Source organism: Rattus rattus, chromosome 6 (genome assembly GCF_011064425.1).
Source record: "Rattus rattus isolate New Zealand chromosome 6, Rrattus_CSIRO_v1, whole genome shotgun sequence".
Classification (NCBI taxonomy): domain Eukaryota; kingdom Metazoa; phylum Chordata; class Mammalia; order Rodentia; family Muridae; genus Rattus; species Rattus rattus.
Window position 1 is genome coordinate 44,902,322 of NC_046159.1, and position 18,936 is coordinate 44,921,257.

At 38.5% G+C, this 18,936-nt stretch overlaps 1 protein-coding gene and 1 pseudogene across 1 annotated transcript in view; one reads left to right on the plus strand and one right to left on the minus strand.

The window, feature by feature from the left end:
• The window catches only part of Cntn3 (contactin 3), a 356,765-nt gene that overhangs the window by 147,497 nt on the left and 190,332 nt on the right, over positions 1 to 18,936 (plus strand). The gene's annotated exons all lie outside the window — the stretch shown is intronic.
• LOC116903589 lies at positions 15,475 to 16,580 on the minus strand (annotated as a pseudogene).

An 18,936-nucleotide genomic window follows, 5' to 3' on the forward strand; every position in this document is an offset into this window, starting at 1 on the left:
TGGTTCCTATCAGAGTCATATACATTAATGAAGCTTGGACAAGGGTGTCTAAAAGTAAATATGCTATGTTGGGGAAGAGTAGCAATTACACAGGCAAAGAAAATCCTATAACTTTTTTAAAAACAAAGAAATGCCTTGGCACATGGATATGAATCTTGGAAATATGAAAGAAGAGATGAAATACATAAAATTAATCAAAAGTACAATTCATAGTACTTCCTACATTCTTTCTTCTATCATAAAAGCAAGTAAAGTTCTCCTTCTTGCTGTATTGTTAGTTGGTACTGGGATTCAATATTCTCCTTTTTATTTTAATCATTTCCAGTCTTTATATTTCATTTCTGTTTTTCCTTCCAGTTCTGTAGCTATCCCACACACTAAACAGTAAGTAGAATAGCAATGAGAAGGGCTTGCTTTATGATTATTTTCCTCCAGCCTGCACTCACAATATGCAGTGCTCCACGTGCAAGTATATAATGTTTATACTACCCAGTGCAACTCCATGCCTAAGAGGAAGTAATTTTGGGTACCATTACAAGAACCCAAAGAACAACCAGGCACCAACCTTTCCTCAGTAATCTGAAAAACATTTAAGATTCAGTTAGTTTTATTAAGGAAACTGATATGTTTTAAAGATAATTTGGAAAATGTCTTTTTTTAAAAAACAAAAAGTCCCCTCTAAGGTGCTTTGTGTTGCTGCGAGAAGCACCATGACCAAAGTGAGTTTGGGAGAACCAATTTCTTTGATTTACAGATGATGTTCCGTCACTGAGTGGTGCCAACATAGGAACTCAAGGTAGGGACTTGGAGGTGTCAGGAACTGAACCAGAGGCCATGGAGCAATGTTGCTTATTGGTATGTTTCCTGGCCCCTGTTTAGCTACCAGTGTAATTCTTCCCAGGCTCAACTACTGAGAGATATCATGGCTCACGGTGAGCTGAGCCCTTCTACATCAATTGGCAATTAAGATGATGCCTTATAGTCATTTTACAGCCCAAACTGATGAAAGGCGTTCTTCAATTGAGGTTCCCCCTTATATGGTCACTCTAGCTATGTGTCAGTCAGGTTACAGCTGAAGCTAACTAACTATGGCAGAGTCCAACAGAAGTAGTGATGCAACAACCACATCCATAAATACCTGACTGACATCCTAGAGAGTCACTTTTGAGGTGCCATAATTGTAACATATAGATTCATGACACAATATGGATTTTTCCCCAAGCAGTCACTTTTCATAAACTGTCCTCTGCGTCTGAGATCTGCTGAGGAAGTGCTTTTGATTGAACTCTGGCTGAGGTGAGAGACGTGATCTTCAGCATCTGGATTTTAAATTCAAGAGTTGACCTTCCTGTCCTTCAGTCACTTCAATCCTCTGCCTCATCTCTTGGCTCAGCCTACTTTATTCACATTCTTTTTGGTTGTGGCCTTTATAATTTGAGCAGTAGAGACATCAGAATGTGCTATATTGGGTTCCATATCCATGTTTATTAAGCTTTTACAGTAACTTTAAATGTTAATCTCTGAGTATTAAAGTAAGAGAGTATGGTTTTTGTGTGTGACTTTTGAAACTAATATCGTTGAGAAATTATTTTGTGACTAATATCACTGAGAAATTATTATAGAGTAAGAACAGTACATGCATTTCTAAATAGTTCACTCATAGCATCCACCACTCCAATATCTTAGTTCATACAGAAGGCGGGTATCAGACTGACTTCCTGTTTTTTTCCTTATAACTCTACATGTTATTTATTTATCATCTGGTGAGAAAAAAGCTACTGGAAACATTTAAGGCCCAGTGAAATTTAGTAACCGTGTAGTATTGTCCATAAGCTCTTAGGAAGTGACTGTTTACAGATTTCAGCCACATCAATTTTATAATGGAAATGGTAAGCATCTTCTTTGCTTGAAACCACATTCTTTTTCCCCAAGGCCTTTTTGTTTTAAAATGCAACAGCTCTGTAACATGGATTGATTCAAAGCTGCTGGTGGACATGTCAGAGCTTTAGATAACAGCATCAGTTCATTAGAGAGACTCTGAAGGGTTTGAGGGACACATGCTGTCTCTTCAGGGGGCATTGACCTGGGAACAAGACAACAACAACAAAATCCTGGTTTTTTTGAGTTTTCTCAACTGACTGACCAGAACAACAGCTACAACTGTGTTAAACAAAAAATGTAACACATCTAATACAGTTGTTCCTTCTGTGAGATAAGTCTGCATGAGGTACAAACTTATTTGCCATCTTGTGTCCTGAATCAGGGATCCAGCAAGTCAATGAGTCCCCCATAGTGTCTACAGGGAAAGGTTGTGAATGATAAGAGAAAGATACATGGACTTGAATAGATGGATGGCCTGGGTTCTCATTCCATCCATCACCTAGCCCCACCAAATGCTATGACCTGCATACAAAGATTTCAATCTTCCCCTTGCATTTACTAAGAGAAATTTATTGTTGTCTCATATTGAGGTTCTCCATTGATCATTTTCAGACCTTAAAAGACATTAAGGTCTGTTGAAGAGACAAAAGAATACTCAAGAGGCTTGCACGAGTTTCAGAAAATAGACTCAGAATGGAAATGACAAAAGTCTATGATTTGTGGAAATCAAATGGATCAGAGTTATTACTAATTTCCTTTGATCCTCTAATTATTGATCTCCATTGATGCTTCATGACTTTAATTAACATTCTATGACTGTGGAAAATGTAGATGTTAGTCACCATGATGAATGTAAGAGGCACAAAGAAATGTTCAGTGTCCTTAACTGACCCATAGGGAAAGGCACAGAACAGTTAGAACTGTTGCTAGAAGCAGAAGTAGACAGAGATTGACAAGCCTGGGAAGGATATAAAAGACTTTGACTCAGAGATGAAGATAGGTCCTGGATTCCCCTTTCTCTGTCCATGGAAGATTTTAATAAGTACAATAATGTTCTCTACTTTCCGCCTCTGGCACCGGCTTAAAGAGGTTTTGGCAGCTTCAGTCAGCACCCGCCTCCTTTTCTTGATCAGTTGTCCCTCATCTTCCTTTGCTCTACTTGTCTCAACAGCCTTTCCTTTTGTCCATGTTGCCTTTGTTTCAGGTCCCTTCTGAGTTACTTGCACTACTTTTTGGATTTTAAACCACGTAGCTCTCCCTTACGTAAGGGAGGTAAAGACTGGCTTTATCCTAAGGATAATAAGGAGATCAGAGATGAATTAAATGCTTTAACCTCTGGAAGTGTGTAGAGTAGAATGAGGAATGCAATATGCTGTCACTATTGAGTCATTACTTTAATGACTATACAGAACCATGGGGTTCAGGATATAGCATCTGATAAAAGTACTATGAAGAGAGGGGCCTAAGAATTACTTTGCTAAAGCAGGATGAGTCTTCAGAGAATTGCCATTAAAACAGTTTCCCAAAGTAGGATTTTTTGTTTCAGAAATAAAACTTTTTGCTGTCAGTGATCCACAGGCAATGGGAAAATTGCATACTGATGCTGCTGTTGATTTTGGAGGTGATTGTAATAAGGGAAATGGGTCTTTTGAAACAAAGACAGAGACATCAAAAAGGCAGCAAACAGTTTGAGTAAATTTTGCATAATGGAAGGTGATGAGGAGTAAGTTTGTGTGGCATGAGGGGGCATGTGCCGTCAGAAGGGAGGTGCAGCACAGTTTTTAGTCAATGAGGAGCTGTTAAATTTAAAGAGGATCAAATGCGATGGAAACTGTCACCTGCAGGATCACATAATAACCTGGAGTTGAAGAAATGAGGAAACGGATCTCACTAGAAGCTGTGTAAAGAGGCAGCAGAGAAACAATTGATGTATATCTCTTAGAAACATGTGCAGGAGAGACTACAATGAGCTTGTGTAAGGAAGAAATAAGCAAAAGATGTAGGTGATGACATTGAGCCCTCTATTCTATAATTCTATAATTACTGGAGATGAATGAAATAATTTTGTCCTTTTAAGCAAGGTTAGCTATTGCATTTAGCAGCCAATATTTTTGTTTCCATATAAAAATTAGCAGAGAGAGACAAACAAGTACTCATGTAATATGCTGCTGTTTGTCCCTCTCAGCAGATTCTCATTTAGACAGAGAAATCACAGTGAAGAGTTTGAGAGACCGGTGATTGAACATTTGAAAAGTATAATTGGTTGTAACAAGAAAAAAGTAATGAATTGATCAGCTGTAAAATGTCCCTCCTAACCATGATTAGGAAGGCCCATTAGCTTTGTTTTTCCATCTGGTTTAACTGTTTTAGTGACAATCTGACATTCTATCCATCTACCAATATTATGTGAATTATGACATGAGACTAACATTTGCAATTGTGGGCTGTATAGGTGGCCCATTGGATATGTGCACTTACTGCTCTTAACGAGGACTTAGGTTCAGATGCTGGAACCCATGTGGTGCCTTGCAACTACTTATAGCTCTGCTTCCAAGAGATCTGATGCCTTCTGCTGTTGATGGACTCGTTCATGTATTTGGTACACACAAACTGATACAGTTATGTGTGTATAATTAATTTTAAAAACAAAACTGTTGATTTTGACAAAGATTCCTTATTTAGAGATTCCAAATAATAGATCCAGACCTGCTAGCTAATATTGAAACTACTTAAAATGTAGTGCCAAAAAACGTGTTTTAATAATTATTCAATATCACAGGATGTACAACGCATGGATGATTTCTAACTTAAATAATAATTTGATCCTTATCATACCTCCAAGTTTAAGCACCATTGGATAGGGCAGACCTTCAAGTTAAAAGGTACCACAAATTTCAATTAACTTAAACTACAGTGTCAAGGATATCAGTGACATAAAGGAAGGAAGACAGGAAGAAGACAGAACAGTCACAGATTTTTAAATTTGAGCCTTATTTTAGTTTGGAAATAATATATTCATCTTCTTTCAAAGCACAACTGCTTGCCTGAGGATACTGTAAGGAACAACAGCAACAGAGACATGGGTAGCATGGGGAGCCCTGTCCATGGAAACAACAGAAGAGGCTCTTCTGACCTCTCCAACCTGAAGATGACCTACACTATGCATTGTTACACACCCAACTGTGTCATTTACCTCATGGATTCAATGACAATTCCCATTAAAGTAGAAGAACCAAATAAGTAGAACAAAGAGAGAATTATAGGGAATTTTACCCAAAATTCTCTTCCAAGGCTGGCAATCTACCTTCTTTACACACCCTCAGGCATTCTCTCTTTCAAAGAAACCAGAGGACATTTGGGTGGATCTAGCAGTATGAACTTGGCATTGCATCTAGTTTGAGCCAGGAATTCCCTGTGCCTAGGTGGCATTATTCTTATTTTCTTTTCTACTAGGAATTTTAGAGGGAAAAAACTAATAGAGGAATCCTCACACAGCAAATGCAATAATGAAGTCATGTCCTAAATACGTGAGAGAATCAGGATAGATAGCCCCCACTTTGGAAAGGTGTAGGTCCTTCCCCACTCGTGAGTCAGCATTCTGCTACCTCTTCCTACAACAGAACCATTGGGAAGAGTAACAGACCCAGTGCTACCTCAAAAACCATCCTATCAGGGAAGAGTTTGACCTCTGAAAATGAAACTGATCTTGTCTGTAGTTAGATGCAATGAATATTCAGTGACATATTTCTAGAAATCATCCCAAAGATTTGTGATTCTGAGCAAATGGCAAAAAAGAGGAACCCCAACTATACCCACCCCAATCTATGCACTTATTGAGCTTCTGTCATATAAAGACAAATAGAACAAAGCCAGAAGAAAGAAATCACACATAAATATATAAGTATACAAGGTTGAAAAAAATCAATGAGGTTGAAAATAGAAAAGCAATGGGGAAAATGCTAGTGAAATAATAGTTTATTTTTGAAAAGGAAATCAAGAGAATTGATGACCCAGTGGGATAGCAGATTAACAATAAAAATAAAGAGGACAGAAATCAGAACTCCCTTGAGTAACATAAGTGTTATTACTACAGATCCTGCCACTGTTAAAAGCCAGTAGGGGAATAGATTCATATCATAAATTAAACAACTAGGTATTTTACGTTCTTAAATTCAATATTGGCCCAAATGGACCCAGTGCTTGAAATTTGTTTTTTAAACCTACCAAACAGCACTCTGTCACCAAGGAAATTAAACTCACAATTAGAGAACTGTCGCACAAAATCATCTCCAAAAATGTCTACCAAGACATTTTACCAAGTGTTTAATAAGGAATCTAGAAAGCTGTTACATTTCTTTCCTGTACAAGAGAAGAATAATATCATCACAGCTTATGTCTTCAAGTCAGTCTAGTGTAAGCACCAAGCCATAGTGATTAGAAAAAAAAACAAAAAACAACAACAACAACAACAAAAACAGTACAAAACTGTTGACTGTTGTCTCCAGAACATATAGGTCTAAATTTTCAGTAAGATATTGACAGAATTCTGTGAAGTCCAATCACATTTATGTAGTGTGACCAACTTAGATCAAGTCAAATGCATATTTGGTATGTGAATTTGATCAGACATTTGAAAAATTCGTCAACATAAAAACCATAATTTAATTAAAAAGGAAAAATCAAATCATTATGTCACTTAACATGCTAAGAGCATTTGAGGGCTCCAAAGAGGGCTTAGTGGTCGAGGACACATAAACAGTATTATAAAGGATCCAGCTTTGAGTCTCAGTATCTACTTGGCAGCCTAGAGCATCCCTAACTCCCATTCCAGGGTATGGAATATCTTCTGGCCTTGAGTGTATCAGGCACACAACTGTTAAATACACATACACAAAAGCAAAACCCATACACATGTACACACACAAACACACAAAATCTTTTAAAAGCCATTTCACAAAAACTTAGTTTCTATAGATTATAAAATATCTTAAGTTAATTATGATAATTATCTCAAGTTGAGAGCAGCATTAGCTCCAATATAATTACAACTCGTATTATGTTTAATAACAAACAAATAAATACTTCCCCTTGAAGATAAGTAAAGATATGTCCATGGAACAATTTCCATTTGAGACAAGAAAAATGTAGGCATGTCTATTTCTACCTTGATTTTTATGCATAAATGGAAATTCTAAACAGTGACATAGAATGTAAACGAGAAATGAAAGGTAAACTGAAAACAAATTTGAGGTGATCTCCCTTTGTAGCTGATAACTTTTAAAAATTAAAGAAGCTACAAAATTGTACTAGGATTCAGTTCGGCCATCTCTTAAGGAACAAGTTCCACACATACAAAACAATCATATTGTTTTTTATCATAAAAATAAATGGCTGGAAACAAACATTACAAATAATTACCAGTCACTATGATGCTTAGTTGGTGGTGATTTTACATGTAGATATATGTACATGTATATACCTATATACATCTGTATATTTATTCCATTTGTATAATATACATATAAAATATATTTACATATAATGTTTTACATAATATAAAGTATATTTCCAATATTTATTTTATATAATATACACATATATTTTATATAATATATACACTATATATAGGAATATATATAGGAAAATCTATTTACTATACATAGACAATATTACACTATATTGCACTATATATAATATATACTATATATGTCAGAAAAGAAATCACAGAAAACATATATGTACACACATACACACACACATATATATTTATGCACACATGTATCATATATGTAGGCTTTGATTTTTTCTTTGATATAAAATTTCTTTTCTTTGACAAACATTGCAAAGTATATATGTATATAATATATAATATATAATATATAATATATAATATATAATATATAATATATAATGCTTATATGTGATAATTTATTTTGTATATTTATGTATATGTATATGCACATATGTATATATTTATATATGATATATATATATAACTTTCACACACACAGACTCAAAATAATAAAAGATGTTCTACATTGCCAAAGTGAAATATAGGCTTAATGAAATATCTAATAATATTCTGGTGAATTTGAGTTGTTTTCACTTGAGAGAGTTTATTCTAAAGTTTATACAGAAAGTCAGAAGCCTCAGGCTGCTGAGCTGGCTCAGTGGATAAAGTATTTACATTATAAGTCTGATAATATGAGTTCTATCCCTGGAATCCGCAAACAAACTGAATGTGCTGGCTGGTGTTTAATTCTGGGATCAAGCGAGGTAAGACCAGAGACAGTAAACTGTGCATTTAGACAGACTGCAGAACATAGAAGGCAGAAATAAGGAAAGACCCTCTCTCAAAAGACAGAAGGAAAACACTATTCCAGTGTGTGCAATGCCATGTATGCTCTCTCTCTCTCTCTCTCTCTCTCTCTCTCTCTCTCTCTCTCTCTCTCTCTCTTTCTCTCTCTCTCTCTGTCTGTCTGTCTCTCACACACACACATATACACACATAAACACATTCATGTACACATGCATACACACATGCATGTACACGTAAGCATTCACTTAAATGCACACACATGTGTTGGTGTGCCTATGCACAAATAATAAGAAATAAAATAAACAGGAAAAAAGACTTTAAAATGATAGAGGAGTAATCTTGGAAAAGGTGAACAAAGTTCGAGTCATCACTTAATTATTATTGTATAGCTCTAGAAATCAACAGAGGCATCCATAGAGAAGTTGCTAATAGATGACGAGATAGAATGGAGGATCTAGACACGGAGCCACGTGAAAAAGTTAAGCAAATGCAACTCACTGAAGGAAGACAGATTTTTCATCAAATAATTCTGGAGCCATTGAACATTCATTAATAAACAATGAACCTTGAACCTATAGATCCTATTTTGTGTAAAGTGTAACTCAATAGTTAATATGTATAAAATTAAAGGAAGAAAAAACAAAAATATAGCAGACTACCCTTCTATTTGTGGTTTTCTTATCAGTATTTGAAGTGCTTTGACCAGTGAGATTTCCTGCATGGAGCAGGTTAGATGGGGCATGGGTAAATGTGTTAACTACCAAGATTGATGCATGGATCTCATAAGGTGGAAAGAAAAGGGCCAGATCCTGAGTGTTGCTACTGTTTGCCATTGCCCCCTCCCCCAAAAGTAAATGTAAAAGAATTGAAGTTCCTAACAACACTTCCACTACTTATTTGATTAAAAAACTAAAAGAAAGGGTAAACAATCTCTAAAACTAGAGTTACTGTAGCTTTTTTTGAAAAAAAGATTTATTTGTTTGTATTTTGTGTGCATGCTATGCCCTTGCTTACATATATGTCTGGGCACTCCATGCATGCAGTGGCCATGGGGAAACGGCATTGGATCCCCTGGGATGTAGACTTACAGGTGGGTGTGAGTCACCATGTGCTGGGATTCAAAACCTGGCCCCTTGGAAATGCAACAGATGCTCCTATAGAGTCATTCATAGCTCCAGGTCCAAGTTACTATAATTTTCTAAAATGGATATTGGTTCCCATTCAGAGTGAGTGGGTAGTCAGAGTTTGACTTGTTTGATTAAAATATAATCTCTTTAAAAAGCCTTATTATGTACAATTGTAATACCCCAGTTTCCAGTAGTCCTCATATCCTATATCTCTAATGCTTTGCCATGAGTCTGGCACTTGACACTATAATTCCCGTGATGTTCACAGAATCTACATAAAACCTTCTAGGTAAAGTTAGACTGGAAAATAAAACCTTTGAAATTTGGGACTATCCAGAGTTCTCATACTTGGCACACAATCATGATCTATTAAACAGAAAAATTACAAACAAAATATTCCCACAAAGTTTTAAGCAGTCTATATCTTGAAAAATATTTCTAAAGGAGAAAGGTATGTCTAAATGTTAGGAGAAAGTCCTGCAAAAACACTACGATAAAGATAAAGCTGTTGTGTTAACTGGGAAAAAAATACAGCTGTTAGGGGGAAACATGTTTATGGGAAAATGATGAGTAGTTTAAATTTTCTTTAAAGCACTTTATTAAGCATCAAAAAGCCAGAATTTATGAAACATGATTAGAGGTCTGACTGCAGGCACTCAAAGGAGGTTATAACCCGGATTGTGGCACTTAGGCAGTCTAGCTCAAAGGCTAAAAGCAGTTTTCACGGAAAACCTAAGGATAAGTAGAATCAGAAAATGAGAGCAAAAATTGATAATCTAAGCAAGAAAGAGTGTGTACTAAGGCTCAGGGGTAGGGATGGCCACCAGCATGGGACACCTGAAGAATTTCTAGACACGAGTAGAATGAGAGATAATCTTGGGTGAATATGGCTCTCGTAAGTGGTAGGGAGTGGTTGCTTGGAAGCACTGAGGGTGAAGCAGGAAGCTGGGGGTTGGGTTCACACCCGGGAGACTACATAGCATTCAAATATTGATGAAAGTGCCTGGATAAGGATGTCTGGAGCTAACTGGAGTAGAATCGGAGGACTAGAGGGATGGTCAGTGGATCAAAAGCTCCAGTGCAGTTACAGAGGGCCAGAGTCTGATTCAGCATACAATCAGGAGACTAACACATATGACTCCAACGCCAAGGGGTATGCCTTACCCATTTAATGTGTGTATGCGTGCATGTATGTGCATGCATGTGTGTACTCACATGAAACACAAATAAGAAATGCATTATTATTATTTTTTTAAGTTATATGTAAGTGGGAATGTGGGGTGGGATGTATAAACACAAATATATGTTCCCATGGAAACCAGAGTCAATGGATCCCCATGGACTGGATGCTACAGGTTGTTATGGACTTCTCATATGAGTTATGGGAACTGAGTTTGGACCTAATGTAAGGGCAGTACATGATTTAACATCTTAGCCATTTCTCCCGTTACTTAAAATATATTTTTAAATGGTACACTCAAAAAGAAGGAATAAATGGCTTGGGGCAAGTTTTGCTTACTGTGAGGAAGGGAACTGTACAATCACAACGAAGACCCTGATGTGTGGATGAAGGCTGCAGATTCCGTGCAGCAAACTGCCTGGACGCTCTGAAACAAAGAATTTTGCAGAAGCCCCAGTTTTGCAGTCTGCCCAGTGCATATATTAGGATTACAGACAATTTAAAAGTAGGAAAGGCTGACCTTCTGATGAAGCAGGTTGATTCTAGTGAACTAAATACAGCTCCTACTTAAGGACACCTAAATTAAGAGTCTGGATTTGCCCTGTCTGAGGCTCCTCACTGGAAGAAGACTGCCTTGGAAGGAATGCTGTCAAAATGTCTGGCTGATGAGGTAGGGCACAAAACACACCAGATTTTCTGGTTTTTCTCTTACTGATATGTGCTGAAATTGATGCTAATTATCATACAGATCTAAAGACAGACAACTGTATCCCTGCCAAAAAACCATTATCTTCTACCTTCCAATACTATTTATATTTCCTCCTCCCTTGCTGTGGGCAGCCCTTGACCTTTGTCATTGTGTGTTTTCCAGTGGTCATATAAAAGATGGAATATGGTGCATTGCTTTAATTTTTTTAAAGGAATCTTTAATTTTAATCTTTATGAAACTACATTTTCAAATTCATCCCCCTGCCTCCTGCTCTAGCCCTGTCTTTCCCACCACTATTCTTTCTCAGCATTGTGTGGTTTTGATTTTAGCACAAAAAGTCCACTTAGTGCTGCTCCTATATTCATGCATATGAGGTCATCGTTCTACTGAATCATAAGTAGCCCATCTAAGGCTGCATACATGAGAATTGACTCCTTTCAGCTAACATTTATTACCCGTATTACCCTTAAACTTCTCTCTCTCTCTCTCTCTCTCTCTCTCTCTCTCTCTCTCTCTCTCTCTCTCTCTCTCTGTACTTATCTCTTATCTACATGTGTATTGCTTGTACATATGTGTGTCCACAAAGGGTTAAAAACAGGAGGAGTTCAGTGTCCTTCATCAGGTTCTTTTCCCCTTAATTTTTGGCATAGGTTTACAACTGTCCAGGACTTCACTGACTATGCTCACCTGGCTTTTCAATGAGCCTCTGGGACCCCCTTTCTCATCTTGCCTAGCACCAGGATTAAAAGCATGAAATACCTGGATTTGTTTTCAATGCATTCCAGAATTAGTTCAGGTCCTCATGCTAATAAGGTAAACCCTCTAATTACTGAGCCGTCTCTCCAGTCCTGTATATAGTGTTCTCAGTCTAATTTCTTTCTTTTCCATGTAGGATCTGTAAAAGTTCTCAGCCGCCCTTTGGCATAGTAACAGCCATAGGCATTGTGAAGCTAAGTGGGTATTGTTCCATTCACATGGACTTCATGGACTCTGAAAGTTTCTTTTTGTAAGGTTTCACCTGTCACAAAACATTTCTTCTCTGACTTTTCAGCACCTTAAAATATGTAAAATGCATTTTAGCATCTCAAACTGGACAAAAACTTTTGGCAGGCTAAGATCAGCATCTCAGTTTGTGCTTTTCCAAGTTCAAACAGTTAGTTCCAGGCACGCTAGAAATCGTGAAGAAAAAAAAAATCCGAAAGAAAGCGAAAGAAAAAGTAAGCTAATTTTCCATAAATGGTTCTGAAAGTTGTGGAATCTCAGTTGCTCATTAACTGAAAGACAAGCATTGTCCTCTGCACACAATATGGTACACGGACCACACTGTATCGTCAGCTCTTCCCTTCCAACGTGTATGGGTACGTCATTGATGACAACTTGACCTGGTTGGCCTGGGACATTTTTAATTCCTACCTGGTGTCCTGTGCATGACTGTATTCATAGCCAAATTTCTTATTAGAGATGATAAGGTTTAAGGTGAAATCATAGTGAGCTCATCGACCGTCGTAGAACATGCCCCACCTCATGTGTGTGCTGAGCACATGCTTCCCTGATTACAGAATAACCGTTATGCGGACATTTAGCTCTCTATTTCTCTCCATTTTCGTATCATGACTGACTGTGTTTCCTTGAATACCTTAAACAAAACCAGAGTATCTCTGGGCCCGTTTCCTGTGGGCATCCTGTACCAACATTCTGATATTTTTTTTTTTCCTGAATTCATTTCAGGAAACTTCCTAGCTATGTTAAAATCCATTCACAAACTTCAGCTCTGCTCCAGAAAACATTTCTGGTCAATGTGAATTATATAACTAATAAAATGTACCTTTTTCTGGGTAATTTCCAAAACACTCAGAAACTGAGGAATTTGTTAGGTAAGTGTAAATTCTAAAGGTTTCAGAACAGCTCTTGAGCACGTGTGCTTTGTACTCCCGTGTTGATAGCTTGAAGATCTCTGATTGTTCTAATTTTATCTGTTGTCATATATTAGCTTAGCAGTCCTTGGAGCACTCTCTCTCTCTCTCTCTCTCTCTCTCTCTCTCTCTCTCTCTCTCTCACACACACACACACACACACACACACACTTTCTTTAAAAAAAAGCAATGTTTAAGAACTTCTCGAGCTTCATAATCCATCCAATTTTCTTTACTCCTGGAAAGGATCTGTTGCTTTGAAGTGTTTGTGCTTATAGTTCTCACTTCATCAACCAGGGGGCATTTTCCCAGTGACATTACTTAAAACAGTAATGGGGGTGATTCGGTAACACTCCTGTATTTGTGGACTATGCCGTAAGTAGGTTCAATTTAATTTCCTGTGCTAACAGTGGACACACATGGCTCCCTGTTGCATCCTGCACCACACATGCCGGTGCACTCTGGTTCTGTTCACTCCGAGCTGCACTGGTCTCCCATTTCCTCTGACTCCGTATTGCTGATATCCCACCTCCCTCAAGCAGATATGCTCTGCCTCCATGTTGCATATATTCAGTGGTCCTCTCTTCTTCCCTTTCCTCCAGGCTTCCTCTGTCATTGTCCCCTTTCTTGGTTTCACTCCAGAGGGGCATATCAGTTGGGTCTCATCAACTGTTACTGACAGATACCATACTGTTCTTCTTGGTTTACTCTTGAGAAGACCAAGTCCCCGAGATCTGAGGTGAACTTGCCTTATGCTCATAGCTGTTGACACATTGTAAATGCAAACACTGGCCACTTTCCCCCAAACCAAAGCTTATTAATCACTTGACCAATACAACTAACCTCTTTAATTTTGTCTTCATTTATAATAATTTTCTCAAACCTGTACTCTTTGGAATACCTTAGAAAAAAGCAAAACACTTTTAATCTATTTTTCCTCCAATACGAAGGAATTCTTTCTCAATTTTTTATCTCACTAGGCTCAGTCATATAATATTATTTCTTAAGAAAAATAAACTACCAACTATCAGACATTACTATTCAAATAAAACAGGCCATCATTGGAAATGCTAACTCAATCGTAGAACTTTAAAAAAAAATATTACAGTTGGGTGATATTGCAAGGAGTTCTGCCATTAAAAGATTATAGCAAGTTCGTAGAAGACATTTTATAGGTTTTGCGTTTCTTGGCTTTGAGGATTACTTTACTTGCTTTATTTTTATAGTGTGTAGATCATATATGGAACACTTCTTGGTAAATAGATTTTATGTTGCCTTTGAGTGTACTCTTAGTCGATTGCCATTTCAACATACTAGGAACACTTCCAGCTCACAGCTAGATGAAACGAACGCCACATTTTCATCTGCCAAAAAAGTTTTAAGGTAAGTCATAACAGGAAAAATTCAGAGAGTTAGGGTTTATTTTTTTAAATTGCAAATGTGAATTAGTTGCAGCAAACTTCTTCTCAGGCAGTAGCTTCCTATTTAAAGAACTGTTCACCAACCCTACTGTTTTAGACAATTTGCTTTCCACCCCTGGAGCCACTGTGAATATCAGGTGCTTTCCGCAGCCCTTGCCACCTAATGGGAAACGGGAAGATTATCTTTTGTATGTTTTCATCTGTTCTTACACCGTGACATTATGTTTCTATTTTAGAATTGCAATTTGAGAAATACCTCATTTCTCGTATCCCTCCCCCTCATTCTGAGTCCATCAATGCCCTGAGAAACAGTGTAGTCACAGAGCTGGCTTTTGGGCTTCTAACTTTAAAAGTTCATGCTGGTGCAGTGACTTTGAAGTCAGGTTCTCTGCCCTAAGAAAATGATGGAAGTCTATGGAATGACTTGAAAAGCCATTACAGTGAATGCTCTTAGCTTTTCTCCCCATTTCCACAAGTTAGATCATTATTAAAAAATAATATATAACCTTTGAAATGTAAATACATAAACTATCGAGGAAAAATAAAATTAAAAAAATAAAATAAAAGTAATATATGCCTGTTTAAAGTGTTGAAAAAACACAGTGATGATGGTGCCTCTCCCACTTCTAGTTCCCTGAAGCCACTAGACAGCAGTTCCTACATAGATATTGTCTCCCATAACGGAAGCTGATATACCTATCATGCTCCCCATAAAGAACATATCCATGTTCTTCACTCTCCCCTTCCAAGCTGATTTCTTTCCTGTTTTAAAAAGCTTTATCTTTACTTGGTTCAAGACTTGAGAGAGGCTCTAGGGGCAGTTACAAAGTTGCTCAGTGGCTTTCGAGGTTCTTTCAAGTGGAGGTCCTGAGGCTGGCTGGTGCAGAACAGAGGAGGGAGTCCCTTGGAAGGCGCAGAGGCCTCTTAGTCATGCTTGAGAGTGAGGTGCTCAAAGAGATACTCGCCCAGAGATGCCTGGACCATGCCTTCTGTGCTGGTGATGGCCCTGCCAGCCTATAGAGGTTGGACAAGTGGTTGCCCATCTTCTTGATGACCTTCACCTCCTTATCCAGGAAGTGACTTTCCAAGAAATCACAGAGATGAGGGTCTGTGTGGGTAGAACCCAGGGCATGCAGATTCAAGAGGGCCTGGTTCAGGTTCTTCTCCAGGGCCAAGGCAGTTTCCATGGCCTCCTGGGTTTTACCCCATTCATCCTGAGATGGTTTCTGCACATCTTGGAAGAGTGCATGGTCCCAGAGATTGTTCTGCTGCTTGAGGAGACACTTAGTACCCTTGCACTTCTCCTCAGTCAATTCATAAAAGTGGCCTACGCTTTCCAAAGGCACGTCGTTCAGATCAGAAAAGAAGCCCAGGGAGAGGTAGATGTAGGAGGACTGCAGGTGCAAGTTGACCAGGCATTTCACAGCCTTCCACTTCAGTGGAATGATTCTGATGAATCTGAGAGGTCAAGGCTGATCCCGAGTATAGAGCTAAGAGAAGTCGGAAGTCCTAAGAGCCAAATGAGGCAAGGAGATGGTCTCGGAGGCTGCGACCGAAAAGACTTGTAAGGCGGCTGGAAGCTAATAAAGTAGGAGTCCCTGGTTCTGTTCCATCCAAATACTATTGAAGCAAGTCACAGATCCACGGGACCTCCAAGGCACTAACTGGATTTTTTTAACAGGATTTGGTCTTGTACAAGTCCTGAGGAGGTAAACCACAGCTGTTGGGAGATCCTAAGTGCAACACTTTGTCATATACAGAAGACAACATTTGCCAGCACTTCCCCTTCCTATCTCCCAGCTCTTGCAGTCTTTCCACCTCTATACTGTCATGTTCCATGGGCGATGGGCATGATGGCGTAGTGGCCTAGATGTCCCATCAAGGGCCAATCTTTCACACTCATTTATTCTCTGAACTGACTACTGCCCACCCCAAACAGCAGTGGCTCTAACCAAGGTTGAGGGGTAGCACTAATCTGTACAGGTTTAAAGATGCACGTGCTGTACACGAAGAAGTGTGGGCGAGTACATGTGTACCCATGTGAGTAATGCATGAAACCAAAAGGGATTGTAGAAGGAATGGAAAGAGGAAGACCAGTTCAGAACAGGATAATGAGGCAGAATATGGGCAGAGTACAGTGATACACCATAGACAAGCACCATAAAGATACTGGTGAGTTTTATATGCTGACTTTGAAAAAGAAGTTCAGATTGGGCAAAAGAGAAAGATTTCTCATAAGAAGGAGACTAGAGTTTAAGGAGAAAGCTTGTTATAGTGAAAACTGTATCTTTGTGCAAACTGTAATTCAGTGTGTTTTTTGACCTAGTAGAATATTTTTTGGTGCTAGGAACGTTTTGCTTGTGGTTTGGGGCTCTTTGGGTGTAGACATAACTGCAATCCAGTGTTTCCCATCCTCTCAGCCTGAAAGTTTAAATATAAAAATTTATATAATTCTTTGGTATTAACCTTTTCCACATTCCTTAAACCACTGATTCTCAAATTTCGTATTCATTTTTTTCTGATTTTCTTTTCTTTTATTGGATATTTTCTTTATTTACATTTCAAATGTTATCCTATTTCCAAGTTTCACCTCTGGAAATCCCCTATCCTAGACCCTTTCTCCCCGCTTCTATGAGGGTGCTCCCCCACCCACCCACTCCTTCCTGCCTCTCCACCCTGGCATTCCCCTACACTGATCCTTCACAGGACCAAGGGCCTCTCCTCCCAAGAAGTGCATGTGGACAGGAGCCTGATATAGCTGTTTCCTGAGAGGTTGTGCCAGAACCTGACAAATACAGAGGCAGATGCTCATAGCCAAACAATGGACTGAGAACTGGGTCCCCAGTGGAAGAGTTAGAGAGAAAGGACTGAAGGAGCCGAAGGGATTTGCAACCCCAGAAGAAGAATAACAATATCAGCCAACCAGACTCCACAGAGCTCCCAGGGACTAAACCACCAACTGAAGATTACATATGGAGGGACCCCTGGCTCCAGCTGCATATGTAGCAGAGGTTCTCAGTCTTTCTAATGCTGAAACCCTTTAATACAGTTCAATATGTTGAAGTGACCCAAAACCATAAAATTATTCCATTGCTACTCAAGTACTGTAATTTTGCTACTGTTATTAATTATAATATAAATACTTGATATGTAGGATATCTGATATGTGACTCCAGAGAGGTTGTGATCCACAGGTTAAGAACTGCTGCCTTACATAAAAACAAATGGGATTTCTTAAAGTAGCTTTAAAGTAGACTATACAACTAGATAAGGGTCTATCCCATGCCAGAGCATTTTTCTGTTCCACCTGTGTGTGGTAGTCCGTGTCTCTAATCAGTAAGATTTCAAAGCAGTTGACATCAGACTTAGCTGGGAACTTTTCTAGATTTTCATGCCCAACACCAGCCCTTCTGCTTCTGACTCTCTAGGGTAAGGGTGAGGTACTAAGTTTCGACAAGACCCCAGGGACTTAATGTGCCCTGCAGCATGACAAACAGGGTTTCATTATTTCGCACCTTTTACTGGAGCCTACCAAGAATGACTTGGTTGGATCCGCGTTGATCCGAGCCTCCTCCTTTTCGCTTTGCTTTTAAATAATTTCCAATGATATTTTTGGTACTCTCTTTTCAGCCCCCGTGCCTCCGCTCTTCATCTCCCTCTCTTCTTTCCTCCCCTTCTCTGTGTGTAAATGAGTATACATTTTAAAATGATTTTTAAAATTTATACCAAAATATATGTGAAACTCTAATTAGTGTGGCTGACGTCATTTCCCAAGAGAGTTGCTTGCATGTTTTGGTAATCGTTATTATCAAAGCCCTCCTTAAAATTTATTTGTTCTATCGCGTTAGTGTTTTGCCTGCATGCATGTCTGGATGGGGGTTTCAGAGTCCCTGCAACTGGAGTTGCAGACAGTTGTAAGCTGGCACATGGATGCTGGAAGTGAACACAGGTCCTCTGGAGGTGGGGCCAGTGTTCTTAAACCCTGAGCCTGCTCTCCAACCCCTTTCAAAGCCCCTTTAACAAAAGCTAAAATCAGCTTTTATGTTTTGATTTTTGGTAAAACTTTCTTTACAAGAGGAGAAGTCTAGGGCTCGAAGAGCCTGCTAGGTCTCATAAACTTCAGTGCCGTAATCTGTCCCAGCTTGAAACGTAATTCACACCATTTAGGTTGAGATATTGGTAGGGGCGTCTCAGTCTGATCCATTATTGCAGTGATGATTTACACAGTATCATAGCGAATTATTCCAACAAGAAGAAAGGTACTTAAACATGCTCTTTTCTGGAAAAATGTAATTAAATTGCATTATGTGTCTATACTACTCCACGATGTTTTACTTAATGATAATGTTTCAAGAATATTACTCTGAATGCTAACGTGGGGGATAA